Source organism: Moschus berezovskii, chromosome 21 (assembly GCF_049115385.1).
Source record: "Moschus berezovskii isolate FMDL1 chromosome 21, NW_MosBer_1.0, whole genome shotgun sequence".
In the NCBI taxonomy this organism is placed as follows: Eukaryota; Metazoa; Chordata; class Mammalia; order Artiodactyla; family Moschidae; genus Moschus; species Moschus berezovskii.
This window is the reverse complement of record NC_142480.1, coordinates 10,015,639-10,032,202: the sequence shown is the minus strand read 5'-3', so window position 1 is coordinate 10,032,202 and position 16,564 is coordinate 10,015,639. Positions and strand designations below refer to the sequence as shown.

General features: G+C 45.5%; 1 long non-coding RNA gene across 1 annotated transcript; it reads right to left on the bottom strand.

Moving 5' to 3' along the window:
* Positions 1-1,570: 1,570 nt before the first annotated feature.
* LOC148774489 (uncharacterized) lies at positions 1,571-15,669 on the bottom strand. Its single transcript, XR_016035742.1, has 3 exons — positions 14,988-15,669; positions 14,010-14,843; positions 1,571-13,362 (listed from the first exon to the last, which is right to left on the bottom strand). It is a non-coding gene; the product is annotated as an uncharacterized LOC148774489 (long non-coding RNA).
* Between the last annotated feature and the right edge of the window lie 895 nt (positions 15,670-16,564).

Genomic DNA, 16,564 nt, shown 5'->3' with positions numbered 1-16,564 from the left:
CAAAAAGCCTAACTGCACTTTTGAAGTTCATGAAGCAAAAGCAGGGGCTGGGGAGCACAAAGCAGGGTACTGCACATCCCCCTGCACTCAACATCACCTAAAGTGAAAGTGAAAAGTAAAAGTGTTAGTCTCTTAGAGGTGTCCAACTGTGACCCCATGGACTGTAGCCCACCAGGCTCTTCTGTCCACCGTGGGATTCTCCAGGCAAGAATACTGGAGTGGGTTGTCATTCCCTTCTCCAGGGGATCTTCCCAACCCAGGTATCAAACCCAGATTTCCTACATTGCAGGCAGATTTTTTTACTGGCTGAGCCACCAGGGAAACCCAACACCACCTAAGGGGTAGGCAAATGGCCTAAGTCACTCTGGCCCAACCCCTGGCACCTACCCTCCCACCATACAAGGGATAAGCTCAACCCCCTTTGGAGCTCCAGCAAGCAAGGAAACCTGTTACTTGTTCACGCTCTGCCCTGCGGCAGCAGGAGCCCCTGTAAAGCCTTGCCTGAATTTCTTGTCTGACCTCTAGTCAATTTCTGTTGATGAAGGAGGCCAAGGACCCTGGTGGGTAGCACCATCACTCGGCTGCCCTGCGTGACCCCTGGTGTTGCCCTGAGGCTGTGAAGTTACCCCAGGACCAGCCTCTCCTGGGGATACAGCTATCCCCTCCCGCCCTCCCTCCCTCCGGTATTTGTTGGGCACTTACTATGCAGTGGACTCTGAGTACCTGCCTTGTGGCCACAAGATCCCAGGGGACACCAAGAGAGTAACTCAGGGTCTCTGCCCTCGGAGGGGTTCCCAGTCTGACGATGACAGCAGCTTTGCACCCCTGCCCCTTGCTCTGCACATATCGGTCAGCCCAGCCCAAACTGCTCCACCTTCTGAAAGTCTAGAGCTGCATGTCAATTCAGTGGCCACAAGAGTCACAGGTGTGGGAAGGGATCTGATGGCTAAATGTCCCCGCTTTGCTTCCTTCAGGCAGAGTTCAGTGATGTGTTGTGTACAGATGCCTCTCAGAGGGTCCCCTGGAATTGAGCCCCGCACCCCAATAGCAGCGATCTGGACCAGGCTCCCTTGCTTTGACTCCTCCCCCCACCCCCTCCCCACCACTCCTTTCATTCCTACTTCCATAGATCACCTCCCAAGCAAACAGCCTTCACCCAAGTCCATGTGTCAAGCTTTGCCATCAAAGAATCCACATGAAGACCCCTCCTCTCTGTGCCCAGTGCTGGGGTGTAATGTATGGATGGCATGATTCTGAGCATCTCTGCTTTGCCAGCTTAGGCGGGGGATTAGGGACCCCAGCTGTGGTCACATGACTTTGCTGCCTTTTTAAATCTGGCCATTTCACTAAGAAAGCTGTTTTTTTTTAAAAATTCAAAATTAAAAAAAAAAAAAAACCTCCATCTGTCTGGCTCCTGAATCTGCTTCTCAGTTATTTCTGAGCATAAATAGCAAAGATGCATGGTTAACTAGCATTTCCCCAAACTCCATTATTTATATAAAGAAGATTATCTTTTTACTTCACTAAAAAAAATTTTTTTATTGGTGTGTAGTTGATTTACAATGTTCTGCTGTATAGCAAAGTGAGTCAGTTATACATACATATATATATTCTTTTCCATTACGGTTTGTCACAAGATGTTGAATATCGTTCCCTGTGCTATATGGTGGGGGTTTGTTGTTTGCCCATCGTATGTATAATAGTTTGCATCTGCTAATCCCAAACTCCCGATCTTTCCCTCCCTTTTGTTATTTTGAATCAACTTTACTGATATATCCTTCACAGGCAATACAATATACAGATTGATGAATTTGGGCAGATTGGATACCAGAGGGATGACACCCCAATCAGGATAGAGAATATTGCCAGCGTTCTAGAAGTCCCCCTAAGCACTGTCTCAGTCAAACAGCCACACCCACCCCAGTAAGGCAACTCGTAACCGACTTCAGCCTCTCCAGAGTAGTTTTGCCTGTACTGCAGGTTCGTATTTGTGGAAGCATGTAGAATGCCCTCTTCGTTCACAAATGTCCTTTCCTTTTCATCACCAAGTTCATCATCTATTGTAGAAGACTTTATGCTGTCCTATATACTTATTTCTCTTGGGTAGATACCTAGGAGTAAAATTTCTGGGATAGGTGTGGTAGGTTGACAGTTAACTTTACAGGTGATTCCCAAACTGGTTTCCAAAAGGATCGCCCATTGCACACGCCTAACTACCCTTGAGTGCTTCGGTTGCTCCCTGCCGCCTCCAGCCCTTGGCACTTTCAGAGTTAAAAGTTATCGCTGCTCTGGTGGGCATCTGGTGGCATCTCACCTCTGTCGTACATTCCCATCTTCTTTCGTAAAATGGCTGTTCAAGACTTTTGCCCGTTTTTAAAATTAGGTTGTTTCTTTACGTTGTAAGCATTCTCTGTACTTTTTGGGTACGTGTTCATTATCAAGTAGATGGATTGCCAATATTATCTCCCAGCCTGTGCTTTCCCTTTTCAATTCCTTCATGGAGTCTTTGGGCTTCCTCTGTAGCTCAGTCGATAAAGAATCCGCCTGCAATGCAGAAGACCTGGGTTCTATCCCTGGATCGGGAAGATCCCCTGGAAGAGGGCATGGAAACCCACTGTAGTATTCTTGCCTGGAGAATCCCCAGAGGAGCCTGGTGGGCTACAGTCCATGGAGTTGCAAAGAGTTGGACACAATTGAGCAACTAAGCACCCAGCACATATGGAGTCTTTCTTCTTGTTTTTACAATTAAGAAAAAAAGCTGTATTTTCTTCTTTCTTTTTTTGCTTTTTGTTTTGAATTTTTTAATTAAATTTTACTGGAATATAGTTGATTTATAATGTATAAGCTTCTGCTATACAGCAAAGTGATTCGGCTATACATATACAGATGTTCATTCTTTTTCAGATTCTTTACCTATATAGATTATTATAGAATATTGAGTATGTTTTTAAATCTTTAACAGTTTCATTGAGGTATAATTTACACACCATAAAATTCTTTTGGCAGTGAAGCAATTATCCTTCAATAAAAAATACATAAATTTTAAAAAATTGAAAATTCACTTGGTTTTGGGGGGGGGTGTGTGTCTGTTTCCTTTCACTATTCAAAAAAAAAGGATGGAAACTATTTAGAGTTTCAATCCAATGTTCTTATCCATAGTTTTTTTCCCATGGACTAGAAGATAACAAGTTTTTTTAATGTGTGATTTTAATAGAAATATTTGCTCAAAATCACAAAAGATATATTCACTTCTTAAACAATGTAGACAAGAAGAAGTTAAAGATACACCAAAGTTCAACTTCAGCCTTTTGGTAGTGGCCAAAATACGATATTTGTCTTCAGCTTTGGCTTGGCCTTTGAAAGGCCAATTATTTGATGCCAACTTCAGTATCATTTCTGGCATCCCTGAACTTCTGTGTGGCTAACAATCACGTGATTGCCTCACATCTAATCATTTTAATAACAGCAGCAATATGAATAAGGCATGGCATTCAGATTTACTCAGGGTAAACATCCATATATACCTTATATATTGAAATTCTATCAATCAATTGAAGTATGAAAGTGCTTGTATTTTTGTATAAATGTGCTATAACAACTATGAGTGTAGAAATTGTTCATTTTAGGCACAAAAATAAATAGGGGAGCAGCTGACAATGTGAGTGGCAGGAGACAGTATGTTAGCTAGACAGCTTTGTTGTCGTTCAGTCCATACATGACTACCGAAAAAAACCATAGTTTTGACTATGCAGACCTTTGTCAGCAAAGCGATGTGTGTGCTTTTTAATACACTGTCTAGGTTTGTCACAGCTTTTCTTCCAAGGAGCAAGCATCTTTTTTTTTTTTTTTTGAGCAAGCATCCTTTAATATCATGGTTGCAGTCACCATTTGCAGTGACTGTGGAGCCCAAGAAAATAAAATATGCCACTGTTTCCATTGTTTCCCCATCTATTGACCATGAAGTGATGGGGCTGGATGCCATGATCTTAGTTTTTTGAATGTTGAGTTTTAAGCCAGCTTTTTAACTCTGCCTTTTCACCATCAAGAGGCCTTTTAGTCCCTCTTTGTTTTCTGCCATAATGGTATGTCATCTGTGTATCTGAGGTTGTTGATATTTCTCCTGGCAATCTAGATTCCAGCTTGTGATTCATCCAGCCTGGCATTTTGCATGATGTACTCTGCATATAAGTTAAACAAGCAGGGTGACAACTTTAGGAAAGACACTATATCCTTATATCCTTTTTGTGAGTCAGAATATTATAAAAACCTACCTTGGTTGAAAGCAAATAAACATTCATTGAATGAAAACAAACACTGCTAGATGTGGCGCCTCAGTAGAGGGACCACGAGCATCTCATTAACTGACATGTCCCATCAACTGGTTCTGAACTCTGTGTCAACCCTCAAAATGTCACTACTGTTTTAATAGAAAATTGTAACAATAAAGTTTTACGTAAAACTATGCAAAACTTTGGCCTTCTCTTTGGCTGAAAAAGATTTTTAAACAGACTTTATATTTTAGAGAAGTTTTAGGTTCACAGCAAAACTGAGTGTGTGGTACAGAAATTTCCCTTATGTCCTCTGCCCCAGGAGTGTCTTCTTAAAAGCAGATTTTAACTTAGTAAATCCGACTGATCCATTTTTTTCTTTGATGGTTAGTACTTTTAATATCATATTCTAAAAAATCTTCCTGCCCTAAAGTCAGAAAGATTTTCCTTTTTTTTTTTTAGGAGTTTCATAGTTTTAGCTCTTACACTTCGGGGTGATATATCTGAGTTAATGTTTGCATATGGTAATAGGCTTCCCTGGTGCCTCAGACAGTAAAGAATCTGCCTAAAATGCAGGAAACCTAGGCTCCATCCCTGGGTTGGGAAGATCCCCTGCAGAAGGAAACGACAGCCCACTCCAGTATTCTTGCCTGAAGAACTGCATGAACAGAGGAGCCTGGTGGGCTACAGTCGATGGGGTCACAGAGTTGGACACGACTGAGTGACTTTCCTCACTCACTATGGTGATGGGTATTACTGGTCGACCTTCTCAGTAGATAGAGCTAGGATGGCTATAATATGCAAAAAATGCCTCAGCAGTTCACCTTGATGTTTCCAAGTCAAATCAGGACTACAGGGGCTTGTTTTGTTTTATGTGACTTCACTTTTCCATCGCACCCCTGTCTTCTTTCTTCCACACTGAACACTCTCCTAATCAGGGACACAGCGGATGTGAGAATTAAAAGAGCCCATAATTACTCATCTGCATTAGGTCATACACTCAACGGTCATGATAATAATATTCATACAACCAGCACCAACTATGAATATTGAAAACAGTTGAAGATGTTTCTGCATATGCCTCCCTTTTCTCTTTCCACTGTTTTGTCTTACCGTATCTCCACCATCCACATGGCAAACATATGACCAATACATCTGCAAATGAGTGTGTGTGTAATGCTCACCACAGTCCGTCTGTTGATGTCTCTCTATTATTTTGGTCATCTGAGCTCGTTCTTTACTAGATTTCTTAGGAAAGAATCATGGGGACAATCTATTTTCTGATTCCTGCATGCTGATGACAGTTTGTATCATTTTTAAATAAAAACTGGTTTACTTCTATATGAAGTCTTTGACTCACGTTTTCTCCTCTTGAGTATCTTAACTGAGTTATTACATTTTCTGGCATACATTGCTGATATTTTAAAAACTGACCGTAATCCAATTTTCTTTACCCTATAAGTCACATGCTCTTTTTATCTCAGCTGCCAAAAGACTTTTTCATTAAAATCTGTAGTTTTGATAAACTGTCTTGGTCAATGTTCTTAGGATACAGTGTGATCTTTCAGTATGAAGCTTTCAATCTTTTCTTTCAAGAAAGTGCACCGGAGTGATGGTTTTTATTATTTCTTCTGGTTTCTTGCTCTGGTTTTCTTTTGTCGGGTCTCCCATTACCCTCATATCATATTTTCTTTGCCTATTTTCAGCATTTGTCATTGCCTATCAAATCTTTTTTGTCTCTTTCTTGTTTTAAAAATTTATCTGTTTTTTATCTGAAGGCATGTTCTGTTATGTTGTTTGCTAAGGTTTCTTTGGTTTCTGTTTTTCTTTCTAAAATTGTTTTTCCTTCTATTTCCAATTTTTTAGTTCTATCTCGTTTAGTTTTTGAAATATAATTTACATATTTTCGTGTCTCGTATCATATTATTAAAGACTTTTAGCTTTAAAAAAATAATAGCAGGTTTCAGTCTTGACCTGTTTTGTGAGCACGTCTTTCTTGTATGCTTCACTGCCTGCAGGTATATTGTTCTCCTTATTCTCTTTCTTTTTAAACTAACTTGGTATAGAATTTTCCCAGATAATTTTTGGCTGCTCATTTTAATGTTAATTTGGTTTCCATGAATTTTTCAAGGACCTTTGGTTCAGATAACTCTTCTTACTTTACAGAGCTCCTTCTTCTGTTGTTTTCATGGCATGTGTAAAAGTGTGGTGCCCAGCTGTCTGGATTTGACTGTTCCTCCCCCAATGATTCTCTTTTTCTTTCCATCACTATGTTTGTTCTACTATTACTCTGTTTTGATTCCCCTTCTAGCAGTTTCTCCTCAGTGTGGATCCCAATTTTATACTTTTTCTAATGAACAGCTAGAAATGGATAGACACTTGACTTTGAACTTTTCCTAGGAATTTCACAGACTATTTCTGAAGGTGAAATACCTATATGTAACTGACAAAGAAAGACCTGAAGGCTTCCCTGTGTAAGTGATGTTCCTCAAAAGAGAAATGAGACGACAACTAACCCACAATAGGAAGTCAAGTGTAGCCTAGATACTGGATGAGCCAGAATTGGACTTGGGCTGTAATAGGAAATGGACAACTCCAAGTATGTTCCTTTGGGCGAATGTCTGTTCTGAAGCCCGGGTGTACTGGACTTGAATTATTAAGGGCTTTCCATTGACAAAGGGAGCAAAGTGCACTGTGGCTCTAAAATGGTGCCCAAACTGATTATGATATTTATGACTGTGGCTTACTTCATTTATTAAGCAAATAATGGGTGGGCTTCTGCTGTGGGCAGGCCTTGTGTTAGGTGCTGGGGACACAAAGACAGACAACACAGATAGTGTCTGCTCAGGGGAATTCGTTCCTCTTATCCTGTTCACAAAATTGAAACTTTATGCACCTCCATAAAATACTTCCAAGTCTCTTAACTCACATTTTTGCTATTGGGAATAATGACTCATGAATTTCACCATATTGAAAGTAGAATCCTAATAGGAGGATACTTGCATTTCTTTCTTTTAAATTGCATATGCAAAAATCAAACCAAACAAAACAAAATATGGTATACGTCTCTCAGTTCTGGTTTTAATTTTCTCCTTTGGGGTCCAAATCAGATTTGGGTTTCTAAGGAAGTTTTATCAACAGTGCAAGTGAAGCAGGGATTTTATGTTGCATGGAACCCTCCCGTTTGAAGCCCTTGTTGTGAGTGGATATTATCTTCTCCTTTTGAACAGATGTTTCTATGATCTCCAAACCAGCCCATCAGTGAGGCCTGACTCTATCGAGAAATGTGATAAGTGAGGGCAAAAGGTCACCTTTATTGTTCAAGGGAATGCTAAAACTTCACAAGGAAAACATTTATTATCTGAGAACTTGTTGGCAAGATTTACAAAGCTTGTGGAAGATGAGGCCATCATCGAAGTTCAGTATCTTGGTTTCCTTACAATTAGGTGAGCAGAAGTCTCCAAAATAGGATTAATTTATCAAATTGTGTTCCCTGGGCAGTTTCTGTCCCTAGTCAATTCAATTCACCAACATCATTCAGCTCCCTCCCAAGGCCGGGAACCAGGCTGCATTGTCCTGAACCAAGACAGTCCCAGCTTTTAAAAGCAGGCCAAGGCAGGAAGAGAAAACTAACATGATAACTTTCTCTGGACCTGGCACAGGGCTTCAGTTTGTCTTTACATCAATCCCGGGGGATCACAGGTGAAGGAATGGGGACCCCAAGGGGTTGTTCAAGGTCAAACATGGTCAAGATGGGACTAGACCGGGTCAGTCTGAGTCCATGACTGGAGGTCTGTCACAGGACTGATGTGGCCTGAGCGGCACCAAGTCCCCGTCCTCCCAGGGAATACAGTCTAGAGGGAAGATAAAGTAGCCACAGATGAACCTGAAGGCCAGGGGTGACATGAGCAAACAAGAAAAACCCAGCAGGTCGGGGGTCTGCTGGGACAAGGGGACAGTCGGGCAGAGGTTGGGCAAGGAGAGGGGTGAGTCTAGTGGGCTGTGGACCCAGGGCCCAGGCCGAGGCCTTTCCGCTCCTCCTCACATCTGCAAAGCTGCCATTCCCTCCCCCTCCATCCCGCCCCAGGCCGTCTGCACACCCTCAGCCCGTATCTCACCTAGCAGCGGCCACTTGCTCCCGCACTCACCTGTTCTCAGCAGAAGAGGCTGCCCTCCTCTGTTGTCATTGTTCAGACACTAAGTCGTGTCCGACTCTGCGACCCTATGGACTGCAGCACGCCAGGCCTCCCTGCCTCTTACTCTCTCTTGGAGCTTGCCCAAGTTCATGTCCACTGTATCAATAATGCCATCCAACCATCTCATCCTCTGCTGCCCCCTTTTCCTCCTGCCCTCACTCTTTCCCAGCATCAGGGTCTTTTCCAATGAGTCAGCTCTTCACATCAGGTGGCCAAAAGAGTAGAGCTTCGGCATCAGTCCTTTCAATGAGTGTTCAGGGTTGATTTCCTTTAGGGTGGACTAGTTTGGTCTCCTTGCTGTCCAAGGGATTCTCAGGAGTCTTCTCCAGCTCTACAGTTTGAAAGCATCAATTCTTCGGCACTCAGCCTTCTTTATGGTCCAACTCTCTCATCCATACGTGACTACTGGAAAGAGCATAGCTTTGACTGTATGGACCTTTGTCGGCAAAGTGATGTCTTCGCTTTTCAATACACTATCTATGTTTTTCCCTCCTCTAGTCTGTGGCCAATGCCTCCCTCTGTACTCTGGATCTGGCTTTAGATAGCCAATCAGCCAGTTTCCACTCCATGGTCCCTAAGCTGGCAGTGAGGGCAAAAGCCCAGCATGGGAGCAGGAGGCAGCAATTCTGGGAGGGATTTCCAGAGCATAGGCTGGAGGCCTCCTGGATGCCTCCCCTCTCCTGAGATTTACCCCAAACACCCTCAGACAAACCCATGCCCTGCAGTTCTCCTGAGGCACGCAGTCTTTCTTCCTGGGATCTCCCGGGGCGAGCCTGGAGACCTCCCTGATGGATCCGCTTCCTGTCCACCAGCCCTAATGGGTGGAGCAGGACTTTCTCATGGTGGGTAGCAGAATCTCAGCTCAAACTGGCTAAAGTCACAGTGAAGATTGTCTTCCCTGGTGGCTCAGTGGTAAAGAGTCTGCCTGCCAGGGCAGGAGCCACAGGTTCAATCCCTGGTCTGGGAAGATTCCACATGCCACAGAACAACTAAGCCCATGTGCCACAACTATTGAGCCTGCACTCTAGAGCCCAGGAGCCCCAATTACTGCAACGCTAAGTCTGTGCTCCATAACTAGAGAAGCCATTGCAATGAGAAGCCCAAGGACCACAACTACAGCGGAGCCCCCACTTGCCAGATCTAGAGAAAAGCCCACTGAGCAACCAAGACCCACTGCAGCCAAAAAAAAGGTAATGGAGATAGATGTACTGGCTTGTGTAACAGAGTCTGTGAATGGGGCTGGCCTAGGGACATGCATGCACACGCGCACACAGAATCACCTGTGTGGAGCCTAGTTTTTCTTTTCCAGGTGAACTGCTCCGCCCAGTGGAGGGAACAGATCGTGACTGCAGAAAGCTCCAGGTGAGGGTCCTTCCGGCTCAGCCATCTCGAGGTTAAGGAGGCCTTCTCCCTCCAGCCTCCCTCTGGAGAATCCCAGCTGGGAATTGGGAAAACTGGGTCACCTGCTTTTCTTGTAGCATGACCTGACTATGGCCAGAGAGGTGGGAGGTGCTGATCGCGCAGGCCTGGGTCATGTGCCCACAGGGGGTTGATTGACAGCTGTGCTAGATTCACATGCCTGGAGGACAGAGCTGTTCATGGAAGGACAGTCCTATTTTAGGAAGACGTGGGAAGAGATGCTGGGTGAATAAAAACAGCAGATGACCTCCTTGCCACTTGGTCTGGGGGTGGAGGTTGGCAGGACTCCTGGGTTTTCAGTGGAATTTGTTCCCCTTCTTCATCTTTCCGGTCTATCTGTACTTTATCTGGCAGGTTTCTTTTCTATCTTCTTGCCCTGGTGAGTGTTCTGGGACATCGCCCGCCTCCACAAAAGTCTGTTGTTATTTCAGTCCCTAAGTTGTGTCGGACTCTTTGTGACCCCATGCACTGCAGCAGGCCAGGTTTCCCTGTCCTTCACTATCTCCCAGAGTTTGCTCAAACTCATGTCCATTGAGTTAGTGATGCTATCTAACCATCTTATCCTCTGCCCCCTTCAGTCTTTTTTGCATTCAATCTTTCCCAGCTTCAGGGTCTTTCCCAATGAGTCTTCACATCAGGTGGCCAAAGTATTACAGCTACAGCTTCAATAACAATCCTTCCAATATTCAGGGTTGATTTCTTTTAGGATTGACTGGTTTGATCTTCCTGCAGTCCAAGGGAGTCTTCTTCAGAACCACAATTTGAAAATATCAATTCTTTGGCACGCAGCTTTCTTTTTTTTCCTTTTGAACTTTTTATTTTGTATTCGGGTATAGCCAATTAGCAATGTTGTGATGGTTTCAGGAGCTCAGCCTTCATTATGGCCCACTTCTCACACCCATTCACGACTACTGGAAGGTTCCAGGGTGTAAATGCACGCAGAAACGCAACAGCTGACACTGCTGACTAGATTTCTCACTCTACCTCTCTTCAGTTGGGGCTGGGAATACACGTATCTCCTCACCTCTGTTTCCCTTTTTCCTGAAGGTGGTTGAGTACAGATTCCATGAACGTTAAGTCAGGATCTCCTAGATGCCCGGAGCTTTCACATCTAAGCCCTGGGTTACAGGGCAGGGACCAAAACTGAGAGGTGACACCATCATCTTAGTGTCCGGGAGCTGCTGTCACCAAGGACCACACACAGTGGTGGATTAAAACAACAGAAATACATTCTCGTAGAGCTGAGGAGACCAGAGGTCTAAAACTGGGGTGTTGGCAAGGCTGTGAGAGGGAATCCGTTCCCTGCCTCCCTCCAAGCATTGGGGCGTTTCCAGCCACCCTTGGTGTCCCTTAGCTTGTAAACACCCGGCTCCAACCTCTGCTTCCATCATCACATGGCCGTCTTCTCATATGTTCTCACATCGTCTTCTTATAGACATCAGGCATATGGATTAAGAACTCTCCCTTGGGAATTCCCTGGCAGTCCAATGGTTAAGATTCTGCACTCTCGATGCAGGGGGCCCAGGTTCGATTAGTGGTCAAGAAACAAGATTCCACATGCAGCCTGAATCAGTAAAAAAAAAAAAAAAAGAATCCATCCTACCCTCATCGTGATCACATCTTAGTTAATTGCATTTACAAGGATCGTATTTCCCAAAAAAATCTCATATTCAGAAGTACTGGGGGTTAGGACCTCAACATAATTTTAAGGGATGGACAATTTAATCCCTAAAAGCCAATGAACAGTGAAGCCAGCCTCAAACCCAAGTCTGACTGCAGAACACATACTCTTTTTGCCTGAAGGTGCTGCTACTGACAACTGGCGTTTTCAGGGTGCTGCTGTGTGCGGGCGATTCCTTGCCTTTTGTGGTTTTAAAATCACAACAGCCCTGCCAGGTAGGTCAGGTCCATGTTACAGGGAACAAAGTTAAGACGTGGAGAGGTTCAGTGTTCTGGGCCACACTCCCACTTAGGAGCAGAGTTGGGATTTGAGCTGGTTGGCCTGGCTCCATCCTGCTGAGATAAGGAACGTAGGATAAAGATTGGTAAAGTGCCCCGGGGAAGCCTGGGAGGATAAAGGATCCGCTGCCTGCAAATGTTTGGGGTGGAGCTGGCATAGGAGGGGAAAAAGTCTTGAAATCCTTCCTGGAGGAAGTGACATTTTAACTGGGTGGGGAGTTTGGGTCAGTCGTGTAGAGACGGCAGGGAAGAATGTGTTGGACAAGGCAATGAACAGAAGAAAGACTTAGAGGCAGGGAAGTGTTTGGAGGAACAAAGAGGGAGTTCTGTCTGGCTAGTCCAGCACCCAAATAATCCCACGAGTATGAAAGGGAAGTGTGTGTGCATGGTAAGTCACTTCAGTTGTGTCTGACTCTTTGTGACCCTATGGACTGTAGCCCTCCAGGCTCCTCTGTCCAAGGGATTCTCCAGGCAAGAATACAGGAATGGGTTGCTGTGCCCTTCTCCAGGGGATCTTTCTGTCCCAGGGATCGAACCCACCTCTCTTTATGTCTCCTGCATTGGCAGGTGGGTTCTTTACCACTAGCTCCCCCTTGAAGCCCATAAAAAGGAAGAGGGTCTCTAACTGGAAATGCAAACGAAATGTCTATGTTTCTGATCCAGGTCCTCCCTGTTCTAATGGAAATCCACTTCCAAGCAGTGGAATCACCAACAAATAGGATCAGCTGAGGGGACCCAATGCCCTCTCCTTCCCACCGACACACAGCAATCCCACCCAAACCCAGAAACCAGAGAGCTGTGGAGACGCCCATCCCGGCTCCAGCTCCAGAAGGCCCAGCTGAGATGCATTCTAATCCACCCAAGACAGAAGGTTTTCTAGCGTGTTTATCTGGTTGCCATGGGTTTGCCTTCTGCATCAGGCGCTTGGTCTGTAAGACATGACAATTGGATAATATTTTTATTTTTAGGCATGGGTCAGCGAGTCTTTTCATTCTACTGCCAGGTTTGCCCCCGCACCAGAGCTCCAGGGAACTGGGCTTCTGGATGCCTGGGAAGTGCGTGGCTGCAGCAGGAGGAGTGGGTGGTGTTCCGTCTGAGCTGGACACTGTGTCCTGGAGGGAGAAGACCTCCATCCTGGTGGGTGGGGGGTTCTGTTCTGTGTCTGGGGAGATGGAGATGGTTGGATGGCATCACCAACTCGATGGACATGAGTTTGAGCACACTCTGGGAAATGGTAAAGGACAGGGAAGCCTGGCATGTTGCAATTCACAGGGTCTCAAAGAATTGGACACAAGCAAGTGACTGAACAAAAAGATTCTGGTGACTGCAGCTGGTCTTGGCCAAGACCTAGGAGCCATCAAGCCCAGGTGGCAAGCTTGGAACTGGGGGCAGGTGGGCCCAGAGGGAATCCACTGGGGATGGTGAGAGGATGTCCACATGTCCACATGGTCCATGGCATGTTGTGAGGGTGATGGGGATCAGGTGGCCACAAGTGGAGGAAGGAAAGAGTTCTCAGGGATCTAAAAAGAAAGAGGGGCTTTAGAAGTCAGACCCTCACACTAGGGATCAGATACAAGGCAGGCAGGAGCAGAGTTCCTCACCCTTGGCGCTGTTAACACTCAAGGCTTTGTCATAGGATGCCATCCTGGGCACTGAAGGGTGTTTGGCAGCATCCTGACCTACAAACACTAGATGCCCATAACACTCCATGATACAATGTCCCCAGTTATCAAAACTAAAAGTGTCTCCAGACAGGTATGCAAATGTTCCCAGGGTGGGGGATGGGGTGGGGTGAGTATTGTCCTTGGTTGAAGCTGAAGACTGAACAGGTTTGGAATCTGGCAGAGGCAGACCCAGACACTACAGAGTAAACACAGATCCAACCGTGGGAACAAGTGGCAGCTCCTCAGCTGGCCCCACACTGGTTAGGACCTTTGGTGCAAAGACAGAAGTCAATTCTGGCTATCGTCCCCCAAAGGCCACGACGTATAGGAGAGATAGAGCAGAGGTAGAGGAACATTCCTTAAAAATAAGAAAAGGCTAGAAGATGGAGCTTATATTTGGGCAGGAACCAAGACAGCCTCAGTTTTGTGATCTGTATAATGGGAATAGTAACAGCGCCTGCTTCATAGAAGCGTGTGGGGATCGGCTGAGTTAATAAACATACCTGACACGGTGAGCACAATAAATTAGCTGTTCCATCACTGTTGTTGTTTTCTGTTCGTTTGTTTCACTGTTTGTCGCTTTCCTACTGGCCTGGCCTTCCCTAACGACCTGGCCGTTGTCCTTCCATCTCTACGTCTTGTCGCCCACAAAACGCCAGCCACCCCAAGGGAACTTTCAGCCTCTCAAAGACTAAACCATTTCACTGTTCCACACAGCTGGAGAAACTTCCATGGAGTTTGTTTCACGGTTCCGTGTTGTCTTTCAAGTGTTGATGGAGAAGCAGACAGGAACCTCGAAATAAGGAGGGAGGGAGTGCTAGAGAACTTTCCTGAGAACTGATCTGGTACCAACAACCATTTCATGGGCAAGAAAACACCTCAGAGAGAAGGGTCCTCGGGTCAGAAAAAGCATCCTGGGCCGGCCAGAGGCAGCCCTCCCCGCCCCACCGCCCACCCACCGCACACCAGGCAGAGACGGGAATCGTGGCTGACTCTCCTCTGTCCTGAACTTAGAAGAGGGAAACTCTAGGCAGAGAGCTCTACGTGATGAGAGAACACTTCAAAGTATTCCCTGAAACTTGCTGTTTAGGGAGCCATGAGGAGCAGCCAACGGCGGGAGGAAACCATGCCCCCAGCACCTCTCACCTCAGAGAGTGGGAGCTGTTTTCTCGAAGGGTCTTTCACAGCAAAGAGGTGAGAGTTTTAGCATCAGATCCATCAGTGGTGTCGGAAGGCTGCGGACAGGTACCTGGCGCTGCTCGTCGCCTAGAAGCACCGTGGCTGAGGATGAAACAGTGAAAGGCTTCTTCTCTTCAGGGCAGACGTGGGAAGCCAGCCTTGAAGGAAGGGCACAGCCGCCGTCAGTCAGGGAAGCACGGGCTGAACGCAGGGGCTGTGTTTATGTCAAGCCTGCTTCATATTGAATCTGGACTCTAAATGGTCATGCAGGGAGGAGTCACGGTACGCAATTAAATACTTACGCTTTTATTTAACAACAACTTCCATTTCAGTAAAGAAAGTTGACTTCATCAATCCCCTGACACTTCTCACTTCCAGTGGTCAAACACATCTCCTGGCAAGGCAAGAACCAAGGCATGGACAGCAACCCACCCAGAGTGGGAATGGGAGGGTCCTGATAAGTGACACACCAGAGGAGGGGACAAAGGCAGAGTGACGATTTGGGATGCTCCACCCATCTATAGCAAGTATTAACAGTATTTTAGAAAATGACAGAAGTGTACCTCCTTTGTCCACCAGATTTGTTTCAACGATCGTGCATCACATTTTTCAGTCAGAAAAAAAAAATTGTTATTTCCACTTTGAAACAAAAATGGTGCTGAGGAAACAAAAAGAGGATTATTTTGAGAATTAAAGGCGATTTAAATATGTCAGAGCCTGAGGGAACAGATTGGAAACTGCAGGGAGTGTGGAAGGATGGTTTGCTCAGAATGAAGCCCACAGCCCCAACCCCTGGAGAGTATGCAGAGCTCTTATCTCCATCAGGCCTGTGATCTGCTCTAGATCAGACTAAGATGCTTAGACATCACCCATGATGTTAGGATGAGAGGGTAAGGCACCCCCTTGTCCTTCTGTAGCCCCGGAGCACCCATGGCTAGTCTCAGACAGCAATTCTTCAGCCTCACTCACCCTTTGAGGCTTCTCTTTATCTTCCCTTTATCCAGGGTTTATCAAGTTAGGCACGTGCTCCTGTCCCCCACTAGGCTGAGGGCAGCATGTCCTAAGAGTGGTAACAATAAAAACAAGAGAAACTATTTTATGAGTACTTGCTATGTGACAGCACTGTGCTTTTTATATATTAGCTCACTTAATGCTCCTAAGAGGCTGTGATTTACTTTCCTATGGCTGCCATAACAAACTACTGCATACTTGTGCTGTGCTTAATCGCTAGTCTGACTCTTCAAGACCCCATGGAGCCCACCAGGCTCCTCTGTCCATGGGGATTCTCCAGGCAAGAATACTGGAGTGGGCTGCCATGCCTTCCTCCAAGGGATCTTCTCTACCCAGGAATCAAACCCAGGTCTCCTGCACGGCAGGTGGATTCTTTACCATCTGAGCCACCAGGGAAGCCCCATCACATACTTAGTGGCTTAAAATAAGATGGATTAATTATGTTAAAAGTTATCTTAATAATCTTACAAAAACTAATAAAAAAGTCTGAAAATGGGGCTAAAACCTAGGTGTCAGCAAGGCTGTGTTCCTTCCGGAGATTCTAGGGGAGAATCAATTCCTTGGCTTTTCTAGATTCTAGGGGCCACATATATCCCTTGGCTTGTGGCTCCCTTCCAGTAATGAGGATAAAATGATGCATGGCTGGCTGGATAAATAGACGGATATATGGATGGTTAAATAGATGGATGACTAAATGGATGGATAAATGGACATCCAGAAAATCTTTTGTCTCCTCTAGGTCTTATCTCCAAGGCAGAAACAGTGGCAAAGCCTCTCTCACCCTCACCCTCCTCTTCAGAGATGTCACTTTTCTCTACCCTGTCAGCATGAGGAGGCTTCCCACTCAGCTTTGTGGGTGAGAATCTAG